This window comes from Musca autumnalis, unplaced genomic scaffold (genome assembly GCF_047663935.1).
Source record: "Musca autumnalis isolate F117 unplaced genomic scaffold, ASM4766393v1 scaffold_1, whole genome shotgun sequence".
Taxonomy (NCBI): Eukaryota; Metazoa; Arthropoda; class Insecta; order Diptera; family Muscidae; genus Musca; species Musca autumnalis.
This window is the reverse complement of record NW_027411644.1, coordinates 232270485-232291488: the sequence shown is the minus strand read 5'-3', so window position 1 is coordinate 232291488 and position 21004 is coordinate 232270485. Positions and strand designations below refer to the sequence as shown.

The following is a 21004-nucleotide window of genomic DNA, read 5'->3' as shown; positions in this document are numbered from 1 at the left end:
TAAAATAAAATAAAATAAAATAAAATAAAATAAAATAAAATAAAATAAAATAAAATAAAAAAATAAAATAAAATAAAATAAAATAAAATAAAAATAAAATAAAAATAAAACAAGTAAAAAAGTATCGGTCGGCTTTGCCGACAGAGATATACCCTCAGCCTATTTGAATTGGAACTTTCATGTTCGGACAGATCGAATGTATTTAGGGTCTTTTCAGAATTTTGTGGCACTTTTTGGACATTTGAACTTGCCGAAAAAACGTGGATTAGGATTAAAGGGAACGAACCGACATAGTGCATTACGGAAGCGGATCTTATTTTGCGAGCCATATTTTTTCGATAGATATCGCGCTCACTAGTCATTTCAGTGGGTTATCGTAAACCTGTTGGAGCAGTATGCCAGGAAGCATGGACTTGTCCACGGAAAACATAATATGGCTGTACACCATCGGTATAAATTTCCAAAGGATCTCCGAACAGACCCTAAAATGCACTTGGACACAAATGTTGAATTTTGTGGGGGAGGTATCCTAAGGAAAGGACCGATATGGGCCATTTTAGAAGTTAAACTAAGTTTGCACAAAATATGATGAAGGCAAAATTTTGGACCAAATTGGTCTATCACTTCGAGAGTTATTATGCTCTCCAACTACTACATATGGTGCCTGTGTGGTTTTTACAACTTTCGGGCTGTTTTCCCAGAAGTATGGACTTGCCACTGAAAAATCTTTTACAGTTGTAATTGAGTCAGCGATTGCAAGTTGCTTCATCAGAAATCAAAGTTAGTGAAGAGCTGGTCTTAAAGTGAACTTATCCGAAATGTGTGGGAGGTACCCGAAGGAATGGGCAAATATAGTCCATATTCAAACCTGATCTATATCTGGTAGATATATTAGGATGCGTAAAGTATGGACCAAATCGGTCCGTCCCTTCAAGAGTTAACGTGCGCACAATTTTTCCGAACATTTTTGAATTTTTGTGGGGGAGGTACCTGAAGGAGTGAACCGATATGGCTAAGGTTGGACAAAATATTATGACGGCCAAATTTCAGATCGAATCGGCAGATCCGTTCGAGAGTTATCTTGCACTCCAACCACTACACACGGTGTGATAGGGGTTTTTTAAACCTTTCAGGCTATTTTCTCAGGAAGTAGGGTTTTGCCCCGGATGAAACTTTTACCGCCGTATGGGGGGCCGTGAATACAAGTTGCTATAACAAAAATCAAAGCGATTCGATAGATGTCCCTAAACTGAACTTTTCCGAAATTTTGTGTGGGAGGTACCCGAAGGAGTGGATCGAGTCCATATTGAAACCTTATCTAAGTCTGGTACAAGTTTCACGATGTGCAAAGTATGGACCAAATCGGTTACTCCTTTTAAAAGTTATCGTGCGCACAAATTTTCGGAACATTTTCGACCTTTTGTGTGGGAGGTACCGGAAGGAGTGGACCGATATAGCCCATCTTTGAACTTATACTAAGTTTGGGCAAAATATTACGAAAGCCAAAATTTGAACCGAATCCAAATTGTCTGAAACACATTTCGTCAAAAACATACTTGGGGTCTAAAACCATTATTTCGATGAGGCACATTTTGCACGTATGAAAGTGTATATACCTTCGTTAGCATAAATGCTGAGGGTATAATAAAAAATAAAATAAAAATAAACAAGTAAGAACAGACTATAGTCGGACGGGGCCGACCATGTGATACCCTATACCACTATCCCTGTGCACTAGCTTTCCGGGCTAGCTGTTATAAGATGTGCATTAGAAATTTTACCAATTTTCACACAAAAGTTTTGATCAATTTAACCCGCTAAATATTATCCGATCATACCGTTGACTTGCACGCTACTTCTTCATCTCAAACCAAAACTACGTTTAAAATTTCGCGCCGATCGGACTATTATTGCGACCTACAGAGCGGCTACAAAATCGAGCAAAAATTTTGTTTTTGGTCCATTTCATCCCTTTAACATTTCACGATCATCGCCAAAAACTAATCAGTTCTATTCTGGTCCAAACCCGACCTCCATACTAAATTTCGTGACAATCGGTCCATAATTGCGGCCTCTAGCTTGATTACAATTTTTAATGGACGGACAGACGGACGGACGGACGGACGGACACACATCGCTAAATCGCTTTATCTCGTCGAGATATGAAGTTTGGTATACCACATGATGGGTCTACGACGAATATTTCGCGGCGTTACATGAATTTTTGGGAAAACAAACTTATTATACCCTTTTCCACATTGTGGTATAGGGTATAAAAACTCTGAAAGAGGATTTAGTATTAGTGTAAAACCGAGAAATATCGAGTTGTGTGGTTTGGAGGGGGTCGTTCGGAGTCTGGAAGTTCGGAATGGGGTGGTTCGAAGGTTGAAAGTTCGAAGTGAGGTGGTTCGGGGGTCGAAGGCCGGAGGGTGGAAGTTCGTAATGGTGTTGTTCGCAGGGTGGAAGTTCAGAAGTGTGTGGTTCGCAGGGTGGAAGTTCTGAGGGCGATGGTTCGCTGGGTGGTAGGTCGGAGAGGGGATGTTCAGAGAAGGTGGTTCGGAGGATGGAAGCTAGTAAAAATTCGATAAGTTGTTTCGTGGAATACGGCCCTGGTATTTGGGAGAAGTGCAGATAGTCCTTAAAACATCATGTTTTGATACGACGACATTATTGATTTCTCTCCTATTATTGATTTCTCTCCTATTCTCTTCCGGTGAATTGGCTTGATACTCCGGTTTCATACTCTTTATTTAAATTACAGACTCGCTGCTAGAAATGGTGTCACTTCTTTACCAGTGGAAGTAATGAGCATTAGCATCGTATTCTAGGATTAACAGGTCTTTGCCCTCAGCTTACAGAATAGTTTCGGCGCTACTTTACCTGGTGAACCGGGTTGTTCAAAGAACGTTCTGTTATTAGATGTACGGATTAGATTAAGATTCGTTTTGGCAACTATACACGTTCTGATTCTGACTGTGGTACTAAAGCTCCCGGGATATTTGGAACTATGACATCATTAGCACCAGTCACCAACCTAGTTTAGAGCTAGTCAAAGTGCACAACAATTTCAAGCCAGATTAGGGATGAGAGAACTCCTGCTCTCCCCCGGGGTGTAACTCTTCCAACAGTTTTCCTTACAGTATTAACACCTAAGTGGGAATTCATAATCCTCCTTTTCACCATCTCATCAATTCATTTCAATAGGATGAAGGAAATTCCACGTTCTTACCTTGTCTCCATTTGAGACAGATGGCAAAGTCTTCTGGCTTAGCCTATCCATCTTATAATGTAAAAGTATTTAGTTGCTACTTTGGTTTAATTAAAAAAAAAAATATTTTCCACGAACATCAGACAAGTGACAAGAAGAGACGTCTTCTGCCTCCAAGACAGGAAATCGTACTGCAAATAAATCCACACCACTTCTCGATAAGCATTGATAAAAATCAACACAGGGATTATAAACAGTTGAAACATGTGATGTTTTCTCGACAGGAGCTCGTACTTAAGACAGCCTGTGTTCAAGACGTTAAGTTACCCGTTTAAAAAACAAAGCCAAGCCAAGTACTAAGCGAGTTGGAAAAAAAATTTATTTGGTACTGAAGTACAATCGACATAATAAAGGCCAAGTAAACCAAAAGATAGGCAAGCTTTGAAAATCATTATATCTTCTGCTTATAGTAACCATCACCATAGCATAAAATCTATTTTAATTTTCAAAATTTAATATTCTATGCCAAAACATTTAAATTTTTATATGCCTCCGCCTTTAACATTTCAATCTGGTGATGTTCATAAATATTACTTGAAATGGTTATTGATTTGCCATTAAATAAATATTACTATTTTTTTTGCATCTCCATGTGTGTGTGTGTTTGGTTGTATGTGCCATAAATTATGTTAACTGGCAAATTGCATGTTATGGAGTCATTAAAAATAAAATTATCTTCATAATTTCATAATTCAAAAATCTTCCTCCCAAAAGTAGAATAAACATTGTGGGAGAATGTTTATGGACAACACACAAAATCACAACAACAGGACGAACAACAACAACAACATAAAACATGATATATTAAATGGAAAATAATCATTTCAAAATTTTCATTTTCATGTCTATATAATTTGAGCACTGGTGGGTAATCCCACCACCCACCTCCTCTCACAAATCAGCCAAACAACCTTCCTTTCATACAAATTTTCACTAGGTTTTTGTGGTGGATACAGGGCAATTTATTATTTTCCGCAATCTGTGTTGGGGTTAGCTGGATTTCATTTATTCACTCACGGGCGGTGTGCACGGTGTGGCGTGGAGAGGATGATCATGATTACCCACACATACTGCTGCAATTCCTATTCCTTCATCATTTATGTATGTATGTATGTGTGTGAGACTGTGTGTCTATGTGTTTCTCTGTGAGTGCTGACAGCATCCAAAACCCCATAAAATTCATAAAATGCCACTGTTGCTGATATATGTGAATGGTCAGTTAACCACAATAAACACATCAGCATTGGCATCATCACCATTCTCACAGTTTCACAAAATGCCATGTGACTGACAGAATGACTTGCCACCGACGACGATGAGTGCTTAAACTATTGGCAAAAAATATCTGCTGCACATGGAGCTGCTGGACACATCACATTAATGTCGGATTTAACAAAATTATTGTGGGCGGAGTTTTGTTGGAAGTCTGGTAGCGATTTAGGGGGTTTGTTGTTGTTGCTGAGAAATCAATATTTCATAATAGCAAAGCTAGTAGCTAACCACGACTTTCTCATAGCAGACGATAAATTCATAGGATAGAGTCTTCAGTAGTCTGTCTTTGGATGGAAAATTGCTTATATTGCGCCACAAAAACAATGCTTAGAATGCAATTTTAGTTTCTGTAGCTAGGTTGTTTTATTTTTTTTTTTTGTTTTGGAACAAAATTATTGGCTTATCTTGCTGTAGTATAAGTAGGCGTGTTTGTGAATACGCTACTGCTTGTAAGCTACGTCAAAGAGCTTCGAGGCAGCACAGCAAAAATTTGTTGTATATAATCTGCTTATTGGAAATTATTTTGATATATTATTTATTAGGATATGGTATAATGGTGATCTACTTTGCTCACTTTAAACGTTTATTATTACATCATTATAAGTTTTGTGCCACATCTTCCTCAGTATTTTTTGTCGTTTTTATAATAGAGGTTTCTGTTCCCTGTAATTTTGTTGTTGAAGCAAAATTTTCAATTGACTTGCATAGTGATTGCACAACAATTTGAAAAAAAAAACATTGGTACGCAGATAAAGGACGCCAACCACGTTTTTATATGGAAACAATTTTAGTTATTTATTCATATCAAATATCTTTAAAAACAAAAACATGTTACCTGCAAACCGCATGATTGACGGTTTTTTCTAATTCCTGTGTAATTCGCCAAAAATACACATCAAATCAATTGGTAATTGAAAATTAGTAGCGAAAATTTCGTTTGAATTTTGCTCTGTAATGAAGCAAATTGGTAATGTTGGTTTCTGCCATTCTTTTAGTCAATTTATATGCTTGTAATTTCGCACTTAACTATTTCCCATTTAAATCCTTTTTTGGTTGCCACTTTATTTGTTTTTCTTCGTCTGGAACTCCTCTGTAGATAGGTAGGAATTGGTGTTTTTGTGTTAAATCTTTCTACTTGTTGGAGTTCGAAACTAAACTATACCATCATGTCTGCATGCTCCAGTAAATTTGTTGGTAAGTGTTCGTTTTATTTGGATTGGCAAAACAAAAAAGTTCGAAGAGAATAGGTTCTAATCAGTTGAATTTTGTGGTGTTAGTAGTGGCTATTTTGAGTATAGCTCGAAAGGGTTGTGCAATAAGTACATCCACATATCTCTCATCTCAAAAATTACAGTTTAGAGAAAAACGCGTTTTAAGTTGACGATTGAAATTTGACTACTCCACTTAAAAAGATTATTATACACAAAATCAAATAAATAAAAATAAAATAAATAAATAGATCAAGATCAAGTATGATTTGATGTGTTTTAGTGCTTCATAAACCCACAAAACTTTTTTGTTGAATTCTGCCAAACGCGCATTAAAGGGGCTTCGATAACACTGTGCAACATTTTTGAGCCAATCGCGTGCAAACAACTTCTGTCCAGAATTTTATGAAAGTAGAGGACTAATAAGCAAAAACCATATTTGGGTTTTGTTTTCTTAGATCGGGTTCGGTTTTTATGGCCTCATCTAAACATGGTTAAATATCGAATTTTTAAAACAAATTGGGGCTGTATCTCTGAAACCAGTACGAATCTTGTTTTGACATCTGCAGCAAACTTGTAGATAAGAGCAAGAAGAAAATATTTGGAGGACTAGTGAACTCGAAAAACTGCACTTATTGTCTTAAATTTTATAATATTTCTAAAAATTCTATAATTTGTGTATATTTCTCAGCGTATCTCCCAAACTGTTAAATTTTTCTTAAAGTTACCGTTGAGAAAATATTCTCTGGAATGTAATGCACAACTCTTCAGAACATTGCATCGTTGTAAAATGCTTCAATCGCCTTGTTTATAGCAAATTTTTCAACAACAATTTGGTAAATATTTCAAAAACTCATTGAAATGCCCAACATGAGAATTAACAGTCTGTGTGAACATTGTTTGAAATAAATTTTGAAAAAGGTATGTTATGAAATACCCCTTAAACAACGTGAAATAACCATTTTAGAGTTTCAGAATGTTCTGAAGAATTGATCGTCACATTATTTGGAATATTTTTAGAATGATTACTTAGTTCAACTCCCAACAGATTAGTTGCTACTGACCGGAATTTCAGAAATTATGTAAACTTTTTTATATTTTAACGAATTTGATGCGCTAGATGCAGCTTTTCCTAGTTCATCTGTTTGACACATACGTTCTACTACCTTATGGCTACAATATTGCCGAAGACTGCAAAGCAGAATTCTTATTAGTTTCGGAGATAAAGGTCCGATCACTGGAAAAAAGGCTAATTTTAGGTCGGTTTAGATGAGGCCATAAAATCTAAACCCGATCTAAGAACACAAAACCCAATTAAGGTTTTTGTAGGCTCAATATTTACTTTCAGAAAATGCCCATATAAAGTTGTTTGCATTTCCAGTGCTGCACAGTGTAATTAGACCTAATGATCTTCTATAAGGAAACCTAGTGAGTGATCTTCTATAAGAACACCGAATGGTCTTATATGCTTGTTTAAGAAGATTTTTCTTTGGGTCCATCCAAGAGGTCTATTCAAGGGATGGCGCTTGAAAGATATTTTTTTAAATTGATGCTTGATGGTCCTTGAAAAACTATTTTTCTAAATTGATGCTTGATGGTCCTTGAAAAACTATTTTTTAAATCCACTTGTGGAAGGTCCTTGGAAATATATCTTTTTAAAAAATCAAAGCTTGTGGATGGTCCTTGAAAAAAATATTTTTTTCCACGTTGTGGATATTCGTTAAAAAATAATATTTATATATATTATATATTTTTTTAAAATCCACGCTTGTGGATGGTCCTTGAAAAAATATTTTTTTTAAATCCACGCTTGTGGATGGTCCTTGAAAAAATATTTTTTTTAAATCCACCCTTGTGGATGGTCCTTAATAAAATATTTTTTTAAATCCACGCTTGTGGATGGTCCTTGAAAAAATATTTTTTTAAAACCACGCTTGTGTATGGTCCTTAAAAAAATATTTTTTTTAAATCCACGTTGTGGATATTCGTTGAAAAATATATGAATTTTTTTAAATCCGCGCTTGTGGAACGTCCTTGAAAAATATATAGTTTTAAATCCACGCTTGTGGAAGGTGCTTGAAAAATATTTTTTGTAAATCCACGCTTGAGGATGATCCTTGAATTTTTTTGTAAATCCACGCTCGTGAATGCGCTTTGAAAAAATATTTTTTTAATCCACGATTGTGGATTATCCTTGAAAAAATATTTTTTTAATCCACGGTACTGGATGGTCCGTGAAAAAATATATTTTTTTTAAAAAATCCACGGTTGTGGATGGTCCTTGAAATTTTTTTTTAAAAATCCACGCTTGTGGATGGTCGTTGAAAAAAATATATACTTTTTTAATCCACGGTACTGGATGGTCCTTGAAATTTTTTTTTAAAAATCCAAGCTTGAGGATGGTCGTTGAAAAAAATATATACTTTTTTAATCCACGGTACTGGATGGTCCGTGAAAAAATATATTTTTTTTAAAAAATCCACGCTTGTGGATGGTCCGTGAAAAAATATATTTTTTTTAAAAAATCCACGCTTGTGGATGGTCCGTGAAAAAATATATTTTTTTAAAAAATCCACGCTTGTGGATGGTCCTTGAAATTTTTTTTTAAAAATCCACGCTTGTGGATGGTCATTGAAAAAAATATATACTTTTTTAACCCACGTTGTGGATATTCGTTGAAAAATATTTTTTAAAAAAATCCACGCTTGCGGATGATCCTTAATTTTTTTAAATCCACGCTTGTGTATGGTCCATATATATGTTTCTTAAATCCACGCTTGTGTATGGTCCTTATATATGTTTCTTAAATCCACGCTGGTGGTCCTTAAAATATATGTTTTTAATTCCACGCTGGTGGTCCTAAAAAAATATGTTTTCAAAATCCACGCTGGTGGTCCTTAAAAAATATGTTTCCTAAATCCACGCTGGTGGTCCTTAAAAAATATTTTCTTAACAAATCCATGCATGCGGATGGTCTTTGAAAAAATATTAAAAAAATACACGCTTGTGGATGGTCATTGGAAAAATTTTATACTTCCATGCTTTTGGACCTTGAAAATATATTTTTTTTTAAATCCACGCTTTTGGATGGTCCTTGAAAAAATATTTTTTTAAATCCACGCTTTTGGATGGTCCTTGAAAATATATTTTTTTAAGTCCACGCTTTTGGATGGTCCTTAAAAATATATTTTTTTTTAAATCCACGCTTTTGGATGGTCCTTGAAAAATTTGTTTTTTTAAATCCACGCTTGTGGATGGTCCTTAAAAAATATATTTTTTTTTAAAAAATCCACGCTTGTGGAAGTTCCTTGAAAAACATTTTTTTAAAAATGCACGCTTGTGGATTGTCTTTAAAAAAATATTTTTTTTTAAAAAATCCACGCTTGTGGATGGCCCTTGAAAAAATATTAAAAAAAATCTACACTTGTGGATGGTCCTTGGAAAAATATTATAAATCCACGCTTTTGGACGATAATTGAAAAAATATATATTTTTAAAAAATACACGATTGTGGATATTTAAATTTTTTTTTAAATCCACGCTTGTGGATGATCCTTGAAAAAATATTTTTTAAATCCACGCTTGTGGATGATCCCTGAAAAAATATTTTTTTAAATCCACGCTTGTGGATGATTCTTGAAAAAATATATATTTTTTAAATCCACGCTTCTGGATGGTCCTTGACAAATATTTTTTGTAAACCAACGCCTGTGGATGATCCTTGATTTTTTTTGTAAATCCATGCTTGTGGATGGTCCTTGAAATACTATTTTTTAAAAATCCACGCTTGTGGATGGTCCTTGAAAAATATTTTTTTTTACATCCACGCTTGCGGTGGCCCTTGAAAAAATATTTTTTTTTACATCCACGCTTGTGGGTGGTCCTTGAAAAAATATTCTTTTTTAAATCCATGCTTGTGGATGGTGGTTGAAAAAAATATGTTTTTTTAAATCCACGCTAGTGTATGGTCCTTGAAAAAAATATGTTTTTTTAAATCCACGCTAGTGTATGGTCCTTGAAAAAAATATGTTTTTTTAAATCCACGCTAGTGTATGGTCCTTGAAAAAAATATGTTTTTTTAAATCCACGCTAGTGTATGGTCCTTGAAAAAAATATGATTTTTTAAATCCACGCTAGTGTATGGTTCTTGAAAAAATATGTTTTTTAAATCCACGCTAGTGTATAGTCCTTGAAAAAAATATGTTTTTTAAATCCAAGCTTGTGTATGGTCCTAGAAAAAAAATATGTTTTTTTAAATCCACGCTAGTGTAGGGTCCTTGAAAAAATATGTTTTTTTAAATCCACGCTTGTGTATGGTCCTTGACAAAATTTAAAAAAAAAAATCCACGCTTGTGTATGGTCCTTGAAAAAATGTTAAAAAAATCCACGCTTGTGGATGGTCCTTGAAAAAAATATTAAAAAATCCACGCTTGTGGATGGTCCTTGAAAAAAATATTAAAAAATCCACGCTTGTGGATGGTCCTTGAAAAAATATTTTATATAAAAATCCACGCTTGTGGATGGTCCTTGAAAAAAATATTAAAAAATCCACGCTTGTGGATGGTCCTTGAAAAAATATTTTATATAAAAATCCACGCTTGTGGATGGTCCTTGAAAAAATATTTTATATAAAAATCCACGCTTGTGGATGGTCCTTGAAAAAAATATTAAAAAATCCACGCTTGTGGATGGTCCTTGAAAAAATATTTTATATAAAAATCCACGCTTGTGGATGGTCCTTGAAAAAATATTTTATATAAAAATCCACGCTTGAGGATGTTCTTCGAAAAAAATATTTTTTTAAAAAATCCACGCTTGAGGATGTTCTTCGAAAAAAATATTTTTTTAAAAAATCCACGCTTGAGGATGTTCTTCGAAAAAAATATTTTTTTAAAAAATCCACGCTTGAGGATGTTCTTCGAAAAAAATATTTTTTTAAAAAATCCACGCTTGAGGATGTTCTTCGAAAAAAATATTTTTTTAAAAAATCCACGCTTGAGGATGTTCTTCGAAAAAAATATTTTTTTAAAAAATCCACGCTTGCGGACGTTCCTTGATAAAATATTTTTTTAAAAAATCCACGCTTGCGGACGTTCCTTGATAAAATATTTTTTAAAAAATCCACGCTTGTGGACGTTCCTTGAAAAAAAATATTTTTTAAAAAATCCACGCATGTGGAAGTTTCTTGAAAAAAATATTTTTTTAAAAAATCTACGCTTGTGGATGGTCTTTGAAAAAATATTTTTTAAAAAATCAACGCATGTGGACGTTCCTTGAAAAAAAAATATTTTTTAAAAAATCCACGCATGTGGAAGTTTCTTGAAAAAAATATTTTTTTAAAAAATCTACGCTTGAGGATGTTCTTCGAAAAAAATATTTTTTTAAAAAATCCACGCTTGAGGATGTTCTTCGAAAAAAATATTTTTTTAAAAAATCCACGCTTGCGGACGTTCCTTGATAAAATATTTTTTTAAAAAATCCACGCTTGCGGACGTTCCTTGATAAAATATTTTTTTAAAAAATCCACGCTTGTGGACGTTCCTTGAAAAAAAATATTTTTTAAAAAATCCACGCATGTGGAAGTTTCTTGAAAAAAATATTTTTTTAAAAAATCTACGCTTGTGGATGGTCTTTGAAAAAATATTTTTTAAAAAATCAACGCATGTGGACGTTCCTTGAAAAAAAATATTTTTTAAAAAATCCACGCATGTGGAAGTTTCTTGAAAAAAATATTTTTTTAAAAAATCTACGCTTGAGGATGTTCTTCAAAAAAAATATTTTTTTAAAAAATCCACGCTTGAGGATGTTCTTCGAAAAAAATATTTTTTTAAAAAATCCACGCTTGCGGACGTTCCTTGATAAAATATTTTTTTAAAAAATCCACGCTTGCGGACGTTCCTTGATAAAATATTTTTTAAAAAATCCACGCTTGTGGACGTTCCTTGATAAAATATTTTTTAAAAAATCCACGCTTGTGGACGTTCCTTGAAAAAAAATATTTTTTAAAAAATCCACGCATGTGGAAGTTTCTTGAAAAAAATTTTTTTTTAAAAAAATCCACGCTAGTGGATTGTCCTTGAAAAATGTGTTTTAAAAAATCCAGGCTTGTGGATGGTCCTTGAAACAGATTTTTTTTAAATCCACGCTTGTGAATGAAATATTTTAATAACAAATCCTAGTTTGTGGATGGTCCTTGAAAACATATTTTATTAAAAAATCCACGCTGGATGGTCCTTGATTTTTTTTTAATCCACGCTTGCGAATAAATAGTCAACAAAAATGTTTTCTTAAAAAATCCACGCTTGTGAATAAATAATCCATACAAAATCAGGACAATCATAAATAAAAATTCTGTGCGGATTTTTTCCCTTTCCTCGATTTCACAATTTTGTATTTCCATATTTTCGTCCAGAAAGGAAATATTTTTGTCAATTCGGCGAGAGTATTCCATAATTAAATGATTTTAGTAGTTTTCAAAATATAGATTTTCAAAGAATTTTCCGTTTTAAAATTATTTTCCGTGCAGAAAATTCCGAGGGAAATATTCATGATTGCCCTACATGTTTTTTAAATAATCCATGCTTGTGTTTGGGCATTGAAAAATATTTTTTAAAAAATTCATGCTTCATGATTGTCCCTGAAAAAAAAATATATATTTCTTGAAAACGTCACACCTGTGGATGCTTCGTGAAAAAATATTTTTTTATATAAATTCCTAATGATATTAATAGAGAAATCTCTTGGTGTCCTGCTAAAATATTTTCGACTTTTCTTTAGGAACATTGTTGATGCTTCATTGACGACCTTCCGGTCACGTATAGAGAGAACTTTTGTATTATAAGTTCAAACGTTTAATTTTTGAATTTTGTCTGAGAATCGTTTTACTTTTTGGCCCAGTTCTGTGTCCTTTTACTTGGTATTCCCAATGTTATAACCCTCTAATTTGCTTTCAGGCGTTGCTTGTTCTGATTGTGGCACAATGGTCGTCTCTCGTTGTGCCAATTGTTTGGCATGCTCAACATTTTCTGTTCTCTTCCTATTCGTACTTCATTTTGGTAATTATTGGAAGTAATGGCATTTTTAACAGGATAATTAGTAAATTGGAAAATAAGCATTTTTTGTCGATCGACAAAGTGCTCATTTTGTCCGTGTGTTTGTGTAAAGTGTGGATAGTAGTTCTTGGTGGTGATTTAATGTGTGTGTACAGAGGATTGGATTTTGTTAGTCTAAATTCCAAAAATAATCAGCCATTTTCACATGCAATTCGAATCTTTAACGAATGGAAAGATGTAATTTGAAATCCGAATAACTGCATATATATTTGGAATATTACCATTTTAAATTGCAATTGTGTATGGTGCTTGTAATTCGAATTTGTGCTTTCTTGTCTTTTGAGTTCTGCTTTTTAGCAATAATTGCAGCAAAAAAATAATGTTGTTTGTTCATTTTGTTTGTGTTGTTCAACTCACTTTGTTATCAGAATTATCTCTGTTTCGCTATAATCCACAATAGAAAACCAGCACCATAATCGTCATCATCATTCATATCATGCGAGTAATGGATTTCCTTATACATCCCAAGCAAACTGAAGAACATAAAGATTTTCTCTATCGTTGAACAAATACAATGGAGAATCTTTAACAAATACGATTATATAAAACGTGATATTAATCGAAAATCCATTTTCAGCACAAAATTTGGTACATCATATTGCGCGCAACATGGACGAAAACGCACGCATTTCTATCCAGATATCTTTTATTGGTAGCCACAATCGATGACCGACCATCATCCATCTATCTAACGATAATGGCCTTGTTGAGTGTGTGTGATACAATCAACTATGAATGAGAAAACGAATTACTTGTTGTTGTTTTTTTTTTTTTGGGGGGCTTCTTCGAAATTCATTTATGTTTTGGGGAAGAAATGAATTATTTGTTTAGTTATCCATTGGCTGGAATACAAAATGAAATGCAGTTTTCAAATAGTATTTTTTATATATTTTTATAAATAAGAGGATTTGAATTAAACTACCTTTGTCTTAGCAAAAGACAAACTGTTTGGAAAAAATCTTAAAATCCCACAATAAGTGGAAAATAATATTTATCCAGTTTAGTTTTAAACAACGAAGAGTTTTTCCTTCTAAAAAGAAAGCAAAAAGAACTGTTAAAACAGACACCAAAATACTAGACCAGACACATACCATGGAAAAAGCGTTCAATCTCCTTTTCAGCGTTCAATCCTCCTTGAATTTCTGTTGACAATGTTGTACATGACACAATTAAAGGTATCACATGAACTGAATGGGGGCCCAGAAAAACCACGGACTTTGAAAACAGTTGCTACATCATCATCTCAACCTCTTACTTATTGCCAACAATAATTTGTCCAATGTTCTCCCATGTCATATTTATGTTTTTGTTTAAATAACTTTCTTCTATCTGTGTGCAATTTTACTTTCACTCAAATGGTAGGGTGAGTGGTCACTGAGGCCTACCTACTCTGATAGACTGCCTACTTAATTTTTGCTACCCAGCCGTTACAGTTCAGTAGCAGTATCATCGAACCTTAACTAATAGCAGCTAATGCAAAGTGGAAATTAACGATGGCTTTTCCTCATTATTATTATTGAATTCATAGTCCATGATTTTTAAACAATTCAATGCATTACGATTCGCTAGAAATAATTTGCAACAATTACCTTTATGATTGAAACAATGTTATTGAACTTTGATACATTTTCAAGGTTAATGTCAGTCAACAAAATTTCGATATTTAATATTAGAACATATGTATGGCACTTCTTTGTGAGTTGTTGAGTTTAATATTGTGTTCCATTTTTGCGCGAAATTTAAATATTATATTTAATCTTGTGTTTTCTTTACTTTCAGATAAACTAAATTCCTCTACAACGATCTCAAAACAAAAATTTAAAGGTAAGTGTTTTAATTTGTTTAAATAAATTTTATATATTTTTTGTTTAAACAAAGCTTGTCTATGACAACTTTTGTGCGAAAAAAGGGATCAAGAAGCTCTCTGCCTGTAATGTTTGTTGATTTGTTATATGTTATGTAAAAAATTGGCATTTCAAAAGTGAAACGGAAGGGAAGTAAAAAAACGATTGAAGTTTAAAATGTGATGCTGAACATAGTTGAAAAAAAACTAAGCTAAAATAATGACGCTAAAAATTATTTAAAAAACTAAATTAAAATACATAATACGTCTTACAGGCATCTTCCGGAATTAAGGCCTCGTCACATAAAAGGATTTCTGGCTTAATTCATTAAGTTGCATGTTCTTCCGGCTTTAAGTCAAAAGTCAAAGCATACGAAAATCATGTTTCAGCACACATTCAATCGGGCATCTCTGAAACACGATTTTCGTATTCTTTGACTTTTGACTTAAAGCCGGAAGAACATGCAACTTAATGAATTAAGCCAGAAATCCTGTTATGTGACGAGACCTTAAATTGGATATTCACAAATGTTCGCTTACATAGTCCATTCAAAATAGACATTGAAATAGCAAACATTCCCACTAAGCTGAATTTTGGTGGAAAGCTAGGGTTTGCCATTAGAAGCAATGTTCAAAAAGTCCCCATCAATTCTATGTGTGCAAAACAGTTATTCGAGGTCAAAAGTAAAAAATTAGGAATTTTTTACGTTTTCGTATTTTTTTCATCAAAACGGTGGGTCTAATCAAAAAGTGACTAGAGATGAGATTTAGCAGTTCTAAAAAACGTATCATTTATATGCACTTATAGGGAAATAAGCACATATTCAAGTGAAACGGCTAAAATAACCGGAGTAACCGTGTCTGTTCCCCCCAAAAAAATATATGCTTCCCTGAAGAGCGATATTATACCTATCTTTAAAAAATTTCCAACAATGTTAGAGTCATTCATGCAAAATAGCCCATATAACCCACATATGTAATCGAAAGGCCAACGGCAACGACCCCAACGAAAACTGTCCGATTTTTTTGAATTTTTGTCAAAAGGTTGGGTTTGTTGCTCTGATTACTGAAATGTATAATTTTCATGGGTGGTTGATCCGGTTCGCTGCACAGTGGTTCATTATTTTTCCTAGTCAAAATTCTGTAACTTTTGAGCGGATAGAGATATTTTCATAATTCTTTTTTGTTAAACAGATAATACAATCACCTTTCAGATAAATTGTAAGCAGTCAAATTCGGTCTGGTAGTTGAGATAAACTCAAGGTCAAAGTTAAACTTTTGATTTTTTTTTCTTAATCAGTGTTTTTGTGTTTTTTATATCTTCCTATATATTTAAGAACGCCCATAAATAAACTATAAAAATACCAAAAAACTAAAAAATTCTAATAAAAATTTCAAACATTTTTTTCAAAAATTTTTTAAGAAAAAAATTCGAAAAATTGTTCTCAAACATTTTTTCACAAATTTTTTAAAAAGCGATATTATGTTTTTTCTTGAGTAAGTCCATGCTTCCTGACATTATTATCCAAAAGCTCTAAATGATACGCTGACCAACCGAAATGACTGGTGAGTGTGACATCTAAAGTAATGACTCCCAAAATAAAATCCACTTCCAAATTGGACTTCGGCCGATTCCTTCCGCCTCCTCCGGACACTTTTCAGCGTTTGTCGGCAAGTTCATACGTCCAAAGGGGACCACAAAATTCTGAAAACATCTAAATACATAAGTTTTTGACGGTCAGATAGACCGAAGTCCATAGATGAATGTTTCAATTCACACAGGCCAAGGGCTTACTGTAGCTGTTTGGGAAAAGGTTTATACATTTGTTAAACAGTTTACACGATAGACTGTCGCCTTATAGTCACCGAATATAGGTGGTATATATTGATCTGTTTTTAAAGTTATTCTTATAAGATTTCCGGTAAAGTGGAGATTCGATCTACTGTAGATTTCTTAGGTATAACACCGCATTAACATGACTCGATCAATTCTTTGACCATAGGTTTAAGCCCTTGAGACCATACGCTTGACTCCTTTCTTGAGACAGCCCATGAGCTCCTGTAGCCTTATTGTTCTTCGGTCTATTAATTTCTATCACGACCTCCAAAGTGAGGTCATGGTAAACAGTCAATTCTTGGCGTTTGGTCTCTTCAAGATCATGAGAACGTTATCTGTGTCAGTTACAAGGTTTTCTTCATCATCTTTAAAGCAGAATGTGACTGCACCGTAACCTTCAGTCTGATGTTTTATACTGTCGTAAAATTTTCGGACTTAATTCTGACTCCTGATCATCTCGTATTTTTTCACACTCTTGTTTTCGTGTTCTTTCTGAAAATACGCTCTTGGTCTCTCCTCTTACCCCGATATTTTCCTATATCAGTTACAAGGTTTCCTCCATCATCTCTAAAGCAGAATGTGTGTTTTCTGCACCGTAACCTTCAGTCTGGTGTTTTATACTTTGGTAAAATTTTCTGACTTCATTCTGACTCCTGAACATCTTGTATTTGTTTCTCGCTCTTGTTTTCTTGCTCTTCCTTCTTTCTTCTGAAAATATGCTCTTTGTTTCTCCTCTTCTCCCATTTTTTCCTTGGTGTTTCGTGTTTCTATTGAATGCAGGATTGCCCTGATTCATACAAAAAGTGTTTTTTGTATATCGGTGTCCAGAATATCCAATCTTATGTTGTCAGAAAAATTCGTACAACTTCGTGCAACCCATGCAAGAACTTCGCTGTCGTCAACTTTTCTTTCTTCTTTCATAGAAGGATGTTTTTTATAGCGGTGGGATACTAACCCGACTCCCAACCCAAGTTTTGGTGTCTTCCCGTGTCCATTCATGAATGCATGGATTATCTACTATCCATGATTACATATCAGTCGTTTGCATTTTGATTATGTGATTTAATTCTATAACAATATCCCTCATATCAATTCAATGATAATGATACCTAAACTCAGCTATTTAATATTCAAAATAACGTTTCGACTCTGGGAAATGCTATTTGTTGAATTTAAATTTTGTTGGTCTTACACATGACAATCAAACACAATGGTATTAGTAGTCTGCTTACGACAATAATGCTCTCAGCTACTCAGCCAAACATCAATACCCGTTTTATACTTACCGCAAATGCATGCATTTGTAGGCTGGGCGTTGTAATGCCACTCAACGAATATCAACAGAATACGCAAATTCTATTTGGAATTTACAATTATGTTAAGTTGAAGGATTACCACTGAATTTGATGGTACGCATCATCGATGATGGATGACAACAGTAACAATAATAACAACCATATATGTACATATGAGGCGCTCAGCGCCAAAACGGCCATGTTCAACAAAATCAAAGTGAATATAAAGATCTAGCCGGAACCTTTTGAAATAAATACTTAAAATATTCGAATTTTCATTATTTTAGAAACTAGTAAAAGTTAGTGTTATAGAATGCAATAGAGAGTGTTTTAGTATTTATTTTAAAAGGTTCCTGTTAGATCTTTATAGTCACTTTGATTTTTTTGAGCATGTGGGTTAGGCCGTTTTGGCGCTGAGCCCCTCATATGTACTTTAGGGTTATTAAAGAAAAAATAATATAATTGTTCAACAAAAATGACAGATGGGACAAGAAAGATTTCTCTCATATCAATGAATGCACCCCGATTCATATTAGCTCAATGATATGGGACCTACTGTTTATTGCCGAGTCCGAACGGCGTGTCCTATGACACCACTTGTAGAGACGTTTTACAAGGCTGAAATACTCAGGAAATGTCGCCAACATCACTGAGGGGTATTTTGCCACCGTTGAAAATTTGTGTTGCCTGGCCTGGGAATCGAACCCACGACCTTTAGCGTGCAAGGCGGGTGTGCATACCATTGCACTACGGTGGCACCCATTAAAGAAAAAATATTAAACAAAAAATCCGTTGCTGATGAAAAACATTCCCGATAACAATTTTCTTAAGATTTTACATTGGCTATACGGCTGTACATCCTGTGGTATTTTCGATATTTGCAAAATAATACAAAAAAGTTATAACCCTAATGTACACATACTATACATTGAATCTAATACAAGCAACATCATATGCAGCATGCATCTTGAGTACATAATCAATCGAATTTAACTGAGAAGATTTTAGCAGAGCATTATCTCAACGTTATCTTAATGATATCTTAACGTTTTCCACAAAAACAAACATCTTCATCTACTAAACAATTAAACATTTCTTTTTAAACTTGAAGATATTAATTGATAGATTAGCTTTACTCAACAATAAATATTTACTTACCCATTACAAATTAAAACGGAAATTAACTTTTGATTAGATATCTTCAAGGAATTTTATTTTTATATTATTGGAATTTTATAATGCATAAAGCAGATAATGGCTTTGTGAGCAATTAAAGAAAATTCAGAATTATATAAATTTCATAATTCCGTAAATATTATTCAGTATTACAATTAATTCATGGAAATGTCTTAAGGTAGAGAAAAAAATTAAAATATTCTTACATAAGCTCCAACAAACATCTCCGTAGGTGCAAAGGAGACTTCTCACAAAACTATCCCTCTGCGTATGTTGGTGACATTTCCTGAATATTTTAGCCACTTTTCTAATTAGTGTCGTCAGACACGCCTTGCGGATTCGGCAATAAAAATGCAGATCCCATATCATTGGGAAAATATGAAGCAGGGTGCAACTATTGCTGATAAATGGAAAATGTAGATGAAATCTTCAAAATACCAAAAATTCCGTAAATATTATTCAGTATTACAATTAATTCATGGAAATGTCTTAAGGTAGAGAAAAAAATTAAAATATTCTTACATAAGCTCCAACAAACATCTCCGAAGGTGCAAAGGAGACTTCTCACAAAACTATCCCTCTGCGTATGTTGGTGACATTTCCTGAATATTTTAGCCACTTTTCTAATTAGTGTCGTCAGACACGCCTTGCGGATTCGGCAATAAAAATGCAGATCCCATATCATTGGGAAAATATGAAGCAGGGTGCAACTATTGCTGATAAATGGAAAATGTAGATGAAATCTTCAAAATACCAAAAATTCCGTAAATATTATTCAGTATTACAATTAATTCATGGAAATGTCTTAAGGTAGAGAAAAAAATTAAAATATTCTTACATAAGCTCCAACAAACATCTCCGAAGGTGCAAAGGAGACTTCTCACAAAACTATCCCTCTGCGTATGTTGGTGACATTTCCTGAATATTTTAGCCACTTTTCTAATTAGTGTCGTCAGACACCCCTTGCGGATTCGGCAATAAAAATGCAGGTCCCATATCATTGGGGAAATATGAATCAGGATGCAACTATTGCTTATAAATGGAAAATGTAGATGAAATCTTCAAAATACCAAAAATCGGGGCCATAGGGCCATATCAAAACGTTGACCTATGTTCACAATTTTGGTGGAGAAGATGTATAACCAACGAGAACCTCCAATGCCAAAATTCAGCTTATTTGGTCTGAAAACGTGGACAAAATCCTTAAAATACCAAATATTGGGAGGGGCACCGTTATATGGGGCAATATTAAAACGTAGACTTATGTCCACGATTTTTGGTGGAAAATGTTTGTATCCATTGGGAACTCCAAATACCAAATTAACCTAATTTGGGCGGAAAATGCAGCTTAAATCCCTTAAAATACTGGTAGGTACCTAAAAAGGGGCCTATACCCAAACGTGCGCCTATGTCCACAATTTTTGTTGAAAAAGTTTAGTAACCACTAGAAACCCTAAGTACCAAATTGCAACTAATTTGGAAGGAAAGGGTGGGTTAAAGCCCCAAAATACCGACTATCAGTAGGTACCGTTTTATGGAGGCTATACCATAATATTAGCCGATGTTGTTCATATTTATTCCATTATTACCCACAGATTCATATTGAATTTGTGCAAAATTTCAGACACATATCTCCATTCTCAATTCGTTATTAATTTCGCGCCGCTTGATCAGTGATTTCGACTACTGTGCTTCGTGTCTTACGACATCACCTTCAGAAGTGGCTGGAATACTCAAGAAATTTCTCCAACATTCCGCTGCGGGCATTTTTGCCACATTTGATAAGTGATGTTATCTGGACTGGGAATCTTATCCGGCTATACAGAGTGTAAGGCGAGTGTGCTTACCATTGCACCACGTTGGCACCCAAATACCCCATCATAGGCTCTAATAAAGGATAAATTCGGACTTTTATAGTTTAAATCAACAATGGCCAAGGCAGCTTAAAGACATTTGATCTAGGCAGTTAGTCCCGAAAACCTATTGATTTTTT

At 33.8% G+C, this 21004-nt stretch overlaps 1 protein-coding gene across 4 annotated transcripts in view; it reads left to right on the top strand.

Annotated features, from left to right (window-relative positions):
• LOC141389204 (uncharacterized) overlaps positions 1-21004 on the top strand; it is a 642359-nt gene that overhangs the window by 338331 nt on the left and 283024 nt on the right. For all 4 annotated transcript variants that reach the window (XM_073960367.1, XM_073960370.1, XM_073960368.1 and 1 more), the window contains one exon: positions 14640-14684. The gene's annotated coding sequence lies outside the window, so the exon portion shown is untranslated. The remainder of the gene's footprint in view (positions 1-14639; positions 14685-21004) is intronic.